This window comes from Gekko japonicus, unplaced genomic scaffold (genome assembly GCF_001447785.1).
Source record: "Gekko japonicus isolate JY-2015 unplaced genomic scaffold, Gekko_japonicus_V1.1 scaffold2301, whole genome shotgun sequence".
In the NCBI taxonomy this organism is placed as follows: domain Eukaryota; kingdom Metazoa; phylum Chordata; class Lepidosauria; order Squamata; family Gekkonidae; genus Gekko; species Gekko japonicus.
Window position 1 is genome coordinate 136,500 of NW_015175433.1, and position 13,595 is coordinate 150,094.

Below are 13,595 nucleotides of genomic sequence, written 5' to 3' on the forward strand. Positions count from 1 at the left end.
CTCCTCCTCTTCTTCTTCTTCTTCTTCCATATTTCACAGGTCTTTTAACCTAGATCCTTCTAGGCTCAAGTCAAGATGCTAGTTCTTTGCATTAAAGACTTTGCATTAAAGCCCCTCTGAGACTCAGAGTGAAGGGCGGGGTGTAAATCCAATCTCCTCCTCCATGATATTTATCTTTCAACTTGCTCCAGGGCACCGGAGAACTCGACACTCGAGGCCGCTGGAAGAAGCCAATAAGATCGGCTAACCCTGCTGCCTGGGTGCTGGTAGGAAGCCCCGCCCCCTATGTACTATGTGGCCTTGGGTAAGTTAAAACTGAATTTGGAACCCCTATGTAAACCGCTCAGAGACCCTTCGAGGTTAGGAGCGGTATATAAATCGAATGTAAATAAATAAATAAAATAAATAAATAAAAATGATATGCAGCCCATGTGTTTGAAGGACGGAGGTGCCAACCTCCTGGTGGGACTGGGGATCCCCCAGAATTACAGCTCATCTGCAGACTATCTGCAGTCTGCGGTCCTTCTGTAAAAAATGGCTGCTTTGGAGGGTGGGCTCTGTGGCCTTGTACCCCACTGAAGTCCCTGTCCTCCTCAGGCTCTACCCCCAAATCTCCAGGAGTTTCCTGCCTTGGGTCTAGCAACCCTATCCCCCCATCCCCAGTGGACAGGGGGGAGGGGGGACAACCTGGGAACCCTACAGAAGGACCTCCCGCTTCTCACGGCAGAGAACCCATCCTGACGGCCTGTCTTCATCTCCTTCCCTAGCCTCTTCTTTTGCTTGCCTGCCCTTGTAGGAAGGGTCTGCCGGAAGAAATATGAAAACACCTTCATTATCAGTTTTTCGGACAGGCTTGTAAAGCAGTATTTCCCCACAGGCATTCTGACGGCTTGCTTTGACACTTACTCTTTGGCAAAAGTGGTCTTTACCAGGGGTCATTTCGTAGAAAAAGAGCTAGGGGAACTCATTAGCATAATTCATTAGCATATGCCACACCCCCTGACATCAGGGGCCCGGCGGTGGACCTGCAAGGCCAGCAGGAGTGCGAGGAAGCCCCGCCAAGGCCCTCCCTGGCCCCAGTCAGGCAAGGGTGGGGAGAGGCGGGGAGGAAGCAAATTACCCTCCCTCTTCTCCTGCCTCCTCCTGGCTGAATGAGGGCTGGAAGTGGGGTGGCTGGAAGTAGGGGGCAGGGCTTTGTCGTGTGCCCCGCCCCCTGCACCTCACCTGGGGAAACTGCGTTCCCCCATGATCCCCCCCGAAGTGACCTCTGTCTTTACCGCTTTGGTGGTTTGCTGTGTGTAGATACTTTTCGCTTGCCGATGGTATGTTGTGTAGGCTTTTTCCTTTTACTGTTTTAATGAAGTGGTTTAAGGGCTGTTTCTTGGCCACTATGAGGTCCGTAGGCAGCGGCTGACCGTCAATTAGATAGGAAACCCTCCCCAATAATACGTCTGAACCAGAAAAGCGCAGTGGCATCCCGGGGGCAGAAAGAAACAGCTGACATATTGCCCCATTTAATACTGAAATCTGCCATCTGAGATGGGTTGCCTCGCCCAGTCGAAAGAGCCAGCAATATCTGCACCAGAATGCTCTCAGTACTTCAACCAGAGAACTCCAACTCTGCATTAGAGTCGCCGGCCCCCAGGTCCGGGTGGGGTTTCTCCTGCTCCCGAGGGCTCTAATCTGCCCCCCCCGACAGCTGGTCGCCCCCAAGCACTGCTCCCAAGCCATGGCACCCCTCTCCCTCCCTACTAAAAGATTTTAAGGGCTTCAGCTGATCAGCAGGGAGCATGGCGGGAATGCCCCCCAAATCCACCCACGGGATTGATGGGGGAACCTGGCAACCCTAGTCATGAATGACCTTGGGCCAGTTTCTCACCCCTTCCCCTTCCTTGCACGGTAACTAACCTGCCTCAGAGGAAGTTAACATGGACACACGGGGAGCCAGCAGGCTGTAGCGGACAGCCAGCGTGGTGTCGTGGTGTCGTGTCTAAGAGCGGCGGACTCTAACCTGGAGAACCAGGCTCAATTCCCTCTCTTCCTCCAGGTGCAGTTCTCTCAGAACTCTCCCAGCCCCACTGACCTCACAAGGTGCCTGTTGTGGGGAAGGAAAGGGAAAGTGATTGAAAGCTGCTTTGAGACTCCTTAAGGCAGGGTATAAAACCCAGCTCTTCTTCTACACACACAGTTGTACATTAGGCTCTGTGGAAAAAATGTAACATAGATAAGAAAAGGTGATGCATATCATGTATATACATCTGCAGACTAGGTTTGCCAATCTCCAGTGGAGACTGGAGATCTCCCCGAATTACAAGTGGCCTCCAGACAACAGAGTTCAGTTCCCCTAGAGAAAAGGGCTGCTTTGGGGGCTTTATGCCCTGCTGAGGGCTCTACCCTCCCCAGCTGCCCCCCCCCCCAGATCCCCAGGGGTTTCCCAACTTGGAGCTGGCAACGCTATTGCGCACATTTATTGAATCCACCTCTACTCCAAAGACAAAATGTGGGTTTTTCTTTTGCAGAAACGTGCACATGCAGGGGGACAGGCATTTCTGTGGGGAAGCGGAATGGTAGCAGTATGGCGGGAACAAGAATCCAGTGGCTCCAGTCATGGAACATCTGGGGCAACAGATGGGGATTATCCGAGGAGCAAGGCTAGAAATGGAAATGTACAAAGTCCAGACCTTCCGCATTCTCCACACTGGAATAAAAACACAGATAACATCACCCTGCCAACAAAAGTCCGCATGGTCAAAGCAATGGTATTCCCAGGAGTCATGTATGGCTGTGAGAGTTGGACTATAAGGAAGGCCGAGCACCGAAGAATAGATTCTTTTGAACTATGGTGCTGGAGAAGACTCTTGAGAGTCCCTTGGACTGCAAGGAGATCAAATCAGTCAATCCTAAAAGAAATCAACCCTGACTGTTCCCTGGAAGGCCAGATAATGAAACTGAAGCTCAAATACTTTGGCCACCAAATGAGAAGGGAGCACTCACTGGAGAAGACCCTGATGCTGGGAAAGATTGAAGGTCAAAGAAGACGGGGACAGCAAAGGATGAGATGGTTAGACAGTGTCATCGATGCAACGAACATGAAATTGAGCCAACTTCAGAGGATGGCAGAAGACAGGAAGGCCTGGCGTGATCTGGTCCATGGGGTCGCGAAGAGTCAGACTCGACTGCGCGACTGACAAAACAACAACAACAACACCCCTCCCCCAGCTGGGGTAGTTTGAAAAAAATATTCAAACACCACCACCACCACCCGGGCCAAAAAATTGCCTGTCCCTGACTCCCTTGTGATTACTGTTTTGGTCATTTAGCTGTACATAGCAGAGTTTCACCTAAAATGGCATTCTCCCATAACTCAAATATTCTATCCGTGAATATAACATTCTTTATTTCTCACAAGGCTCGTCCAATGACTGCTATTTCAGGTGGCGAAAAAATATGTGCCGGGTTTGTACTTTGAATGTTTAAGAAGCTTAAAACCGTAAAACATATAATGCGGCTTGAACTTTGTGGTGTTATTCTATCAGCAGAAAAGCAAAGTCTTTGAGGCTCGGCCTTTTGTCAGAACGTAAATTCCAGCTTGTAATACTCGGGCTGTGTGTTTCAGGAAATCAGTCTTAACCTATTAGCATGTCGTTTTCCTTGGAGAAGAGCCATCTTCACACTGGGCCTTGTATTCCTTTGCCGCAAACCTTCCTGTCACTGTTCCGTGTCCGCAACCCAGCCTAAGGCGGCCTTTGACGGCTCTCAAGCCCATTTCCTGCATTCTGCTGGAGCACTAATTGAAAATTTGGGTGGCCTTGCTTATTTATTTTCATGGAATGCAGCAGGGTTATATTTTCATGGCACTTTCTCAGCGGTGCAACGTTTCAATTTCAAAATCGCTGCCGCTTGAGGGAAAGTGCAGTCGCGCGCGCCCATGTACAAAAGGAGACGGCATACCTTTGATTAATCTTTACCCTCGTCTTTATATGAGTAGAATTGGCAGGGAAGGGGGGGGGGATAAGCCTTTGGTGTTGCTTTTGTCTTTCGAGATTAGAGTCGTTTTAAGGAGCATAAAGGCGCATCAGTTTCCCATGGCGTGCGCACACATGCTCTCTGCAGTTGTCCCTGGGAAATAGATTTTGTGGGGTTTTGGAGACATCCAGAAATTGTTTGACCCAAGATGATGACTAGATAAAATAAATGCTTTTGCAAACCAAGAGCAATAATGCCTCGGCCACACCGCGTTCAGCTCTCTTTCAAACTATTGCCTGTCTTCAGCCTTGCAGGTTGTATGATGGGAATCCTCTACAAGTAGCTTCTATTTACCCAGAGTTTGGGGGTGTTTTAAGCTGTTTTGTGGTCTGTTTGGGGTACCAGCCTCCAGGTGGGACCGGGGGATCCCCCGGAATTACAGCTAATCTCCAGACTACAGAGATCAGTTCCCCTGGAGAACATGGATGCTTTGGAGAGTGGGTTCCATGGTATTGTACCCCATTGAGGTCCCTTTCCTCCCCAGGATCCACTCCCAAATCTCCAGGAATTCCCCAACCAGGACCTAGCAACCCTACCCCCCCCAAACTCCACTGGTGGCCAGGGGGATTTGGCAACCCTGTGTGTCTCTGTGGATTGATTTATCAATATCAATTTAGACCTGGGGTGTCAAACATGCAGCCCGGGGGCCGTATCAAGCCCCCAGAGGGCTTCTATCAGGCCCGCACTGGAACTGTCCATCTCCTGCTCCCAGTTCTGCTGCTGCATCATAGCTTGCTTCGCCAGACTCTCTTAATCAGTCAGCCATTTCATGTTCTAACCTGTCCTAGACTCAGAACTCTGAGCATGAGATTTATGTGGTGAATGTCAATAAATCAAAAGTAGGTTCTCAGCTGACAAATACACACTTGAACAGCATACTCAAGATTGCAACAGCACAGACATTTTGATGCAATAATTCAGAGGAAGAGGTGTCAGTTATCAGACACTGTTAAATAAACAAAATATTGCAGGAGTGCTAATGTGTTAAGCATGTTTTCATTTCTCATTTATGTTCTCATTTATATCAGACCTGGCCCTCATAACAAATGAGTTCGACACCCCTGGTTTAGACAGCTGTTTGTTCTATGCTTCTTTTAAGCTCTGTCGTGTTTTTATTGATCTGTTGTTAAGGGCTTGTCTTGTTATTTACTTGTTGGCATTTTACTATTTTTGTTTTCAGTCGCCTTGAACAGGTTCTGGAGAGGGGGTGTGTAAATTCTCTACACAAATAAGTATTGTTTAACATTCAACACCTGATCGCCCAAACAATATCCAATCTTTCTCTCTCCGTGTCTCCCCTCATACAGTTAACATTGGCCATCATCCTAGTACTAAACTTGTGTGGCCTGTATGGATAGTTAAAAGACTGCAGCGCCACAAAAGCTTGGCCTGAAACCAGTGCTACTGTATATTTTTGGGAACTGGTTCTTAAATCCCTCTTTTAAAAACACAACAACCCTAAACATAACTTCTTGTGGAATTATAGCCCTCTTGGCTACTTGATCACATTCTCTTACATTTTCGTGTTAAATAACTGTTGTTTTCAGTGTTGTTTTCTTCATTAATAGTCATGCTCAAATGGACTGTTACTGTCATTTAATTAAACTATTTTGTTGTTCAGTCGCACAGTCGAGTCCGACTCTTCAATCTTTCCCAGCATCAGGGTCTTCTCCAGTGAGTGCTCCCTTCTCATTGGGTGGCCAAAGTATTTGAGCTTCAGTTTCATCATCTGGCCTTCCAGGAAACAGTCAGGGTTGATTTCTTTTAGGATTGACTGATTTGATCTTCTTGCAGTCCAAGGGACTCTCAAGAGCCTTCTCCAGCACCATAGTTCAAAAGAATCTATTCTTCGGCGTTAAACTATTAGTTCAATGATTTACTTCCATTTTGTCCTATGTGCCACACATAACAATTTACAGTTTAAAGGACACATAGAAAATAACCCTGTTCCTGTCAGAGTCTCACAGCAATCAGTTCCCAACAACTCCCATTCAAAAGAGTGAAGTTTATGGAGTACAGTAAAGGCAGGCAGGTTGTCTGTGCATACATACTCCATTAGAACTGATTGCAAGCACGTGCAATGGGGAGTCATACATAGTTCAAAGGGGTCCCTCTGATTGACATGGGACAATCAGGGAACTAGCAAAAGCCCGCCTAACCTAACAGGTCTACATTCTCAGACAAAGCAGCAACAAGGTACCAAGGTCACTGACTCAGACTAGCAGATAAGAGGAGCCAGGACAGAAAGAAAGTTAAGATTCCATTACAGCAACAGACTCCATCCATCACCTCCTCCCTCCACCAGCTATGGCAGTGGCCGAGCTGACAGGTCCACACTTAGCCATTTCTATGCAATAATTTAATAGACTGAATACAAATATTAAAACATGCCTCCCTTTCATTACCATAAGACTATAATACGCTTTATCAGCAAATAAATTATTTAAATTTGGGTGCAAGCAGTAGCCTGACCCATTTAGGCTTGCCAATCTTCGGGGGGAATCTGGGGATCTCCTGCTCCTACTGGTGGACCTCCTGATGGCACCTACTATTTTTGGCCACCGTGTGACAAGAGTGTTGGACTGGATGGGCCATTGGCCTGATCCAGCATTGGCTTCTCTAATGTCCTTATGCTCTTACAATTGATCTCCAAATGACCAAGATCAGTTCTCCTGAAGAAAATGGCTGCTTTGGAGGGTGGACTCTGTGGCATTATACCCTGCTGAGGTCCCTCCTCTCCCCAAACCCCACCTTCCCGGGCTCCACCCCCAAAATCTCCAGGCATTTCCCAAGCCAGAGCTGAGCTCCCTCTCCTCCCCAAACTCTGCTCTCCCCAGCCTCTGCCCACAAATCTCCAGGAATTTCCCAGCACGGAGTTGGCAACCCGAATTAACCTCTCCTCTTAGAAACGAAGCACAGAGCATAGCACTGGTGTGGTGTGAAAAACAGCAGCATTTTCTCACGCAGTGATTTCAAACACTTCAAGGCTGTCGCCTGCCTGGCTGGCCTGATCGCATCAGATCTAGGAAGCTTCACAGGATCAGCCCTGGTTAGTATTTGGATGGGAGACAGACCACCGAGAAAATCCAGGGTGGCGATGCAGAGGCAGCTGGGGATGCCAGCCTACAGGTGGGGCCTGGAGACCCCCCTGAATTACAGCTCATCTCCAGACTACAGAGATCAGTGCCCCCGAAGGAAAGGGATGCTTTGGCGGGGGGACGCTATGGCGCTGTCCTCTCCGGGCTACAACCCCAAATCTAGGTTGGGAAATACCTGGAGATGGAGGGGCGTGGAGCCTGGGGAGCGCAGGGTTTGGGGAGGGGAGGGAACTCAGGCGGGTATAATGCCATAGAGTCCATCCTGCAAAGCAGCCCTTTTCTCCAGGGGAACTGATCTTGGTCATCTGGAAATCAACTGTAAGAGCAGGAGATCTCCAGGTGGCACCTGGAGGTTGGCAACACTACCCAAACCGCCAAGAATTTTCCCCAACCTGGATTTGGCAACCCTATGCCCCCTGCCAGTGGCCAGGGGGACCTGGCACCACTTCTGAAGGTCTCTTGCTTTGAAAACCGCAGGGGGCCACCATAAGTCACTTATGACTCCACAGACAAAGAAAGAAAGAGAGAGAGAGAGACAGAGAGAGAGAGAGACAGAGAGAGAGAAAGTAAGAAAGAAAGAGAGAGAAACAGAGAGAGAGAGAAAGAAAGAGAGACAGAGAGAGAAACAGAGAGAGAGAGAGAAAGAAAGAGACAGAGAGAGAAAGAGAGAAAGAGAGAAAGAGAGAGAGAGAGAGAGAGAGAGAAAGAAAGAAAGAAAGAAAGTAAGAAAGAAAGAAAGAAAGAAAGAAAGAAAGAAAGAAAGAAAGAAAGAAAGAAAAGAAAAGATCTGGTTGGAAGAACAACAACAACCAGTCCACATGGATGATGCTGTAGCAGTTTATGAGCAGATCTTTATAAGAAGATCTCGAAATACAAAATGTTGGATGAGAAGAATGCTCCAGCAGCGGGGGGGAAAGGTGTGTTGCAACAGGGCAGGGGAAAGAGGAGAATGTGACAGTCCCAGCTCTATTGCTCTGGCTTCGATAGAAGGAGAGGGAAGAGGGGTTCGATTCGTTCAGAAATCGTTTCTGCGGACTGGTTGACTAAGACGGAAGAGGGCGGGAGCCGGGGCATAGAGGTAGAGCCAAGGCAAGAGCTCTGCCGGGGACTGACTTCCAGCTCCCATTCGCACTGCGCCATAAGCGGGGCAACTCGGAGGCCACCCTGAGAGACGCTCCTCTCGTAGAGGGCGTCGCCGCGCTCTTTCGACGGGCAACCGGACTTGTTCTACCAGTGTCTAGGTGTGTGACCTCTTTGGAGGAGAATGCCAAAGTGGGATATCCTCGCCTGAGCCGGTGAGTGACTCTTCTCCCCCCCCCCCCCTCCTCCCCCCCTCCTTTCTGACGGTTTCCTTTGGCCTCGCGCCGGCGACTCTTATTGGGTGGAGGCGGAGTGGGGAGAGGCGTTCTTGGGGACACTGAGTAGTTTCGCGTCGCCGCCCCACGGGTTTTTCGCCCCCCTTCCCCGGTGGCGCCTTGGCTTAGTCCTTTCTCCAGCCGGGATGCTGCTGCTGCTGCAGGGTCTCGCATCTCCCAGGCATCCCTGAAAGCCCCCGGATATTAGTGTTTTTGGAAGAAGACTGGGCGTGCGGGGCAGGTAGAGGTTGCTTTGTTTGCCTCCTGTTGTGGGTGCTGAAGGGAGCCAGTGTTCCCTCTAAGCTGAGTCGGTGTGAGCCGGCTCACAGTTTTTTTAGCCTCCGGCGCGCACGTTTTTGTCTTGGCTCAGGGAGGAGGGCTCCCGAGCAAACAAACTGATGCAGCAGCCAAATTGCTCGCTCACAACTTTAATGCCAGGAGCTCACCAAGTAGAACTTTTGCTCACAAGGCTCCATAGCTTAGAGCAGGGGTGTCGAACTCATTGGTTATGAGGGCCGGATCTGACATAAATGAGACCTTGTTGGGCCGGGCCATGTGAGTCATATAATGTAATGCCAGGCAGCGGAGATATCAACTTTGTAAAGGACACAAACACAAAGGGTTTTTTTTACTTAAAATAAAAACAGGCTTAAAACATTAGCACTCTTGCAATATTTTATTTATTTAACAGTGTCTGATAACTGACACCTCTTGCTCTGAATTATTGCATCAAAATGTCTGTGTTGTTGCAATCTTGAGTGTGCTCTTCAGGTGTGTATCTGTAAGCTGCAAACCTACAAAAATCTCATGTTTAGATTCCTGAGTCTAGGACCCAGGGGAAAACATGTAATAGCTGAGCGATTGAGAGAGTCTGGTAAAGTAAGCTATGATGCAGCAGCAGCAACAGGAAGCAGGAGATGACCAGTTCCAGTGCAGGCCTAATCTGGCCCCCGGGCAACATGTTTGACACCCCTTGCTTAGGGAGAGCATTGAGGGGAACATATAGTTCCAGGCAGAGGTCATTTCAGGGGGGGATCGCGGGGATCACAGTTCCCCCAGGTGAGGTACGGGGGCACATGACGAAGCCCCGCCCCCCGCTTCCGGCCGCCCCACTTCCGGCCCTCATTCAGCCAGGAGGAAAGGCCGGCGGCGGCTGGGACCGTTGGGGGTGGGGTGTGTGGCCTTATGACACACTTCCGGTGATGTCAGGGGGTGTGGCATATGCTAATGAGTTATGCTAATGAGTTCCCCTAGCTCTTTTTCTACTAAACGACCCCTGGTTATAGGCATTGTGGAAAGCAATCCACCCAGGGGTCATTTGGGGGGGGATGCGGGGGGATGCCATCTCCCCGGGTGAGGTGCGGGAGGGCGGGGCCTGGAGCTCCCTGCTGGTGCCCGCTGGAGGTCGCCGCCGGCTGTGGGGAGGACACACTTCCGGTGATGTCAGGGGGTGTGGCATATGCTAATGAGTTATGCTAATGAGTCCCCCTAGCTCTTTTTCTACGAAATGACCCCTGAATCCACCCATGACTTTGCCCCTGTGCAGTGGAGAGGCAATGGAAACCCAGCGGTTTTTATTCTTCTGAGGGTGTGTGGGGATGCTTACACCCCCCAGAAAAGGAATTCTGCAAATGGAAATCCCAGAGGATGTTGTGATGGCCACAGGAATAAACAGCTTTAAATGGGGATTAAATAGACTTGTGGAGAAGACTATCAATGGCTACTAGCCATGGTGACTGAGGGGAACCTCCATGTTCAGAGGCAGTCAACCTGTGAATCTCAGAGCCAGGAGGTGGCATCAGGGGAAGGCCTCAGACTCTATGCCCTGCTGTTGGCCATCCAGAGGAACTGGCTGGCCACTGTGTGAGACAGGAGAGTGATTGAAATGTGGAATTTGTTGCCAGAGGATGTAGTGATGGCCACAGGGATAAACAGCTTTAAAAGGGGATTGTATAGATTCATGGAGGGTAAGTCTGTCAATGACTACTAGCCATGATAACTGAGGAAAACTTCCACAGTTAGAGGCAGTCAGCCTCTGAATCCCAGAGCCAGGAGACAACCTCAGGGGAAGGCCTCGGCCTCTACGCCCTCTTGTTGGCCCTCCAGAGGAACCGGCTGGCCACTGTGTGAGACGGGATGCTGAACCAGATGGACCACTGGTCTGATCCAGGTCAGGGCTCTTCTTCTCTTCTTATGAAAGTTAACAAATTTGGGGAAATAACGAAGTTTAGCCAATCTTTTCCACTTGGGAGACGGAAAAGAGTAAGAGTCCAGTAACCCCTTAAAGACTAACAATAATCTGTGGTAGGGTATGAGCTTTCCTGAGTCACTCACTGCTCAGAAGTGAGCAGTGGCTTACGAAAGCTCCTGTCTTACCACTTTAAGATGCTATTGTAACAGTCCAGACAGACTAACATGGCTACCCATCTAGAGATGTGAAGGCCCGGGAAATAAATGGAAAAATTTGGAAAAAAAACCTGGTTTTTTTCCTGTTTTTTTCCTGAAGCCTTTTTTGTTTTTTTTCAAAAAATTGGAAAAATTGAAAAAAGAAAAAAAAATTGATTACGGAACGTTTTATTTTAACATGATGAATAAAATATTTTTAGACAAGGTGTTCAATATTTTCCAAATCATTTCTAATATATATATATATGGTATCAGATTGATCTAATTTCTGTGCACTGAGGACAAGCAAGTCCTAGGTTAAAAACTGAACTCTCCAGTGCAAGAACAAGATGCATTTCTTCCTTTAGGAGGTGCTGTTGTCACAAGAAAAGAAAAAGGTTTCAGTTTTGTTTTTGCATGTGGGTGGGTATTCTGTTTGTAATAATTGTTTGGATACACTATATTTTTAATAGGCTAGTTGTGATAATTTCGTGCCAAGTAAAAATGTCCATAGTCATATTTTATGCTCCTAAAGTAACAGAATGACTTTCAATCTAGAAAAGACAAAAAAAATGCTAATGTAGCATTTTTTTCAATTTTTCCGAAAATTTCCGTTTTTTCCCCGGAAAAAACCGGGTTTTTTTCCGAGCTTCAAAATTTCCGGAAATTTTACATCTCTAGCTGTAAGTCACTTGTGACTTGTTGGAATTTTCCACCACCATGTATACTGTATTGTAGGGCAATCAGCTTTTCAAGGACTGAGAAGGGAAACCTGCCCGTGATACACATGAAACTGCCTCATGCTAAGGTGCTGCTGGACAGTGTCAAAGACGCTCAGAGGACTGAGGATTCAGCCTGTCCTGGAGGGGCCAGGTCACGCAGTGTTCCCTCTAAGCTGAGTTAATGTGAGCTAGGTCACGGTTTTTTAGCCTCCAGCTCACAGATGTTTGACTCAGCTCAGGAAGGAGGGCTCCAGAGCAAACTAGCCAAATCGCCCGCTCACAATTTGCATGCCAGCAGCTCACAAAGAAGAATTTTTGCTCACAGCTTAGAGGGAACATTAGCCAGGTGGCTAGATTTTGTGCCCAGGTGTACAAGGAACTTAAAATGCATGGCGGTCAGACTAAGCTTGCATCTTTTTATCTAAATTATACACAAGTTTTATGGCTCTTTTACTCTATTTTTATGTTATAGTTAACAGATTTTTTATTTAAGAATGCTACTGTTGGTTTTATTCCATATTTCTTATTCAAATGTTTTTATGTAAAACGACTGAGTGTGCTGGCCATTGACCGTAACAATTGATCCGATCTGTTCTGAGGAGGTTGCACTCCCCTAGAAGGAGGCTGGGGGTGCTACTGGATCCTGGCCTGCAGTTGGAGATCCAGATCTCTCCTGTGGCACCTGGTGTCTTTCATCTGTTTTTGGCTGATACGCCAGCTACTCCCGTTCTGCGGTGCAGGTTCCTAGAGAGACAGTGTAATTCCCCCCCCCCCAAATAAATAGAAGTACCAAGTCAGACCATGGATCTATCAACGGCAATATTGTCTCCTCTGGCTGGCAGCTGCTTTCTAGGGTCTCGGCAGACTTTTATCACATTACTACCAGGTTATCGTGAGATAACGTGAGAAGGTCAAAGAAGACGGGGGCGGCAAAGGATGAGATGGTTAGACAGTGTCATAAATGCAACGAACATGAAGTTGAGCAAACTTCAGAGGACGGCGGAGGACCGGAAGGCCTGGCGGGGTCTGGTCCATGGGGTCGCGAAGAGTCAGACTCGAATGTGCGACTGAACAACAACAACAATCGTGAGATGATGGAGAACAAACCTGGGACCTTTGTGTGCAGAGCAGGTGCTCTACCACTGAGTCATGGCCCTCTTCCCTCCTCGTTAGATTATTTCTAGAGTAGCTGCTTTTGAGGGGCAGGGCAGAGAACATTATTAGAAAATCAGGAGTGTGCTTGACCTCGTTTCTGAACTTTCACAGGGAAGAAATTAAGCTGACCATATTGGAAAGACCGAAGGGAAGATGCGCACACAAAGGAAATCTGGGTGCATATGGGAGGTGGGGTGGAATAAGATTTACAGTCAGAGGTGGTTGTTTTGACAGATATATATACATTTTTAAACCTTCAGGTAACTCTTCATGATTGCTGTAGACTATAATAATAATAATTATCATATGGCATTGTATGTAGAATAGCTAGGGGATCTGAAGATTGGCAGCTGGAAGTTCTAGCTCTTTTATTGTTAGGCACCGCTAGGTGGTGAGCTAGACTTGCTTTTAAGGCAAGAGGCGTTTCAGAGGTGGTTTGTCTTTGCCTGCCTCTGCGTCACAACCCTGGAATTCCTTGAAGGTCACCCTTCCAAATGCTAACCAAGGCCGACCCTGCTTAGCTTCTGGGATCTGACAAGATTGGGCTGTCCAGATCAGGAAATTACTACATTTTAAATTCAAATACATTACAGTTAAGATATTTAAGTACTTAGGTGTGGGTCCAGTGGAGCGTTTCTTTGGGCAGAAGGATTTTCCTCTCATTGCCCTACAATACAATATAGATGGTGGTGGCAAATGCCGAGTCGCAACTGACTTCTTCTGTGGAAATGCTCTGGCTGGATCTCGTCCCCAGTATTTGATTAATCAATCGGTATGGATATTTTTTAAATTTATAGTATATTTATTTATTTATATTTATTTATTTTTCGCACTTTTACCCCGTCCTCCAGCCA

At 47.9% G+C, this 13,595-nt stretch overlaps 1 protein-coding gene across 1 annotated transcript in view; it reads left to right on the top strand.

Moving 5' to 3' along the window:
* Positions 1-8,360: 8,360 nt before the first annotated feature.
* EXOC2 (exocyst complex component 2) overlaps positions 8,361-13,595 on the top strand; it is a gene marked incomplete at its 3' end in the record, with an annotated part of 147,817 nt that continues 142,582 nt past the window's right edge. Inside the window, exon 1 of the mRNA XM_015425843.1 lies at positions 8,361-8,419. The remainder of the gene's footprint in view (positions 8,420-13,595) is intronic.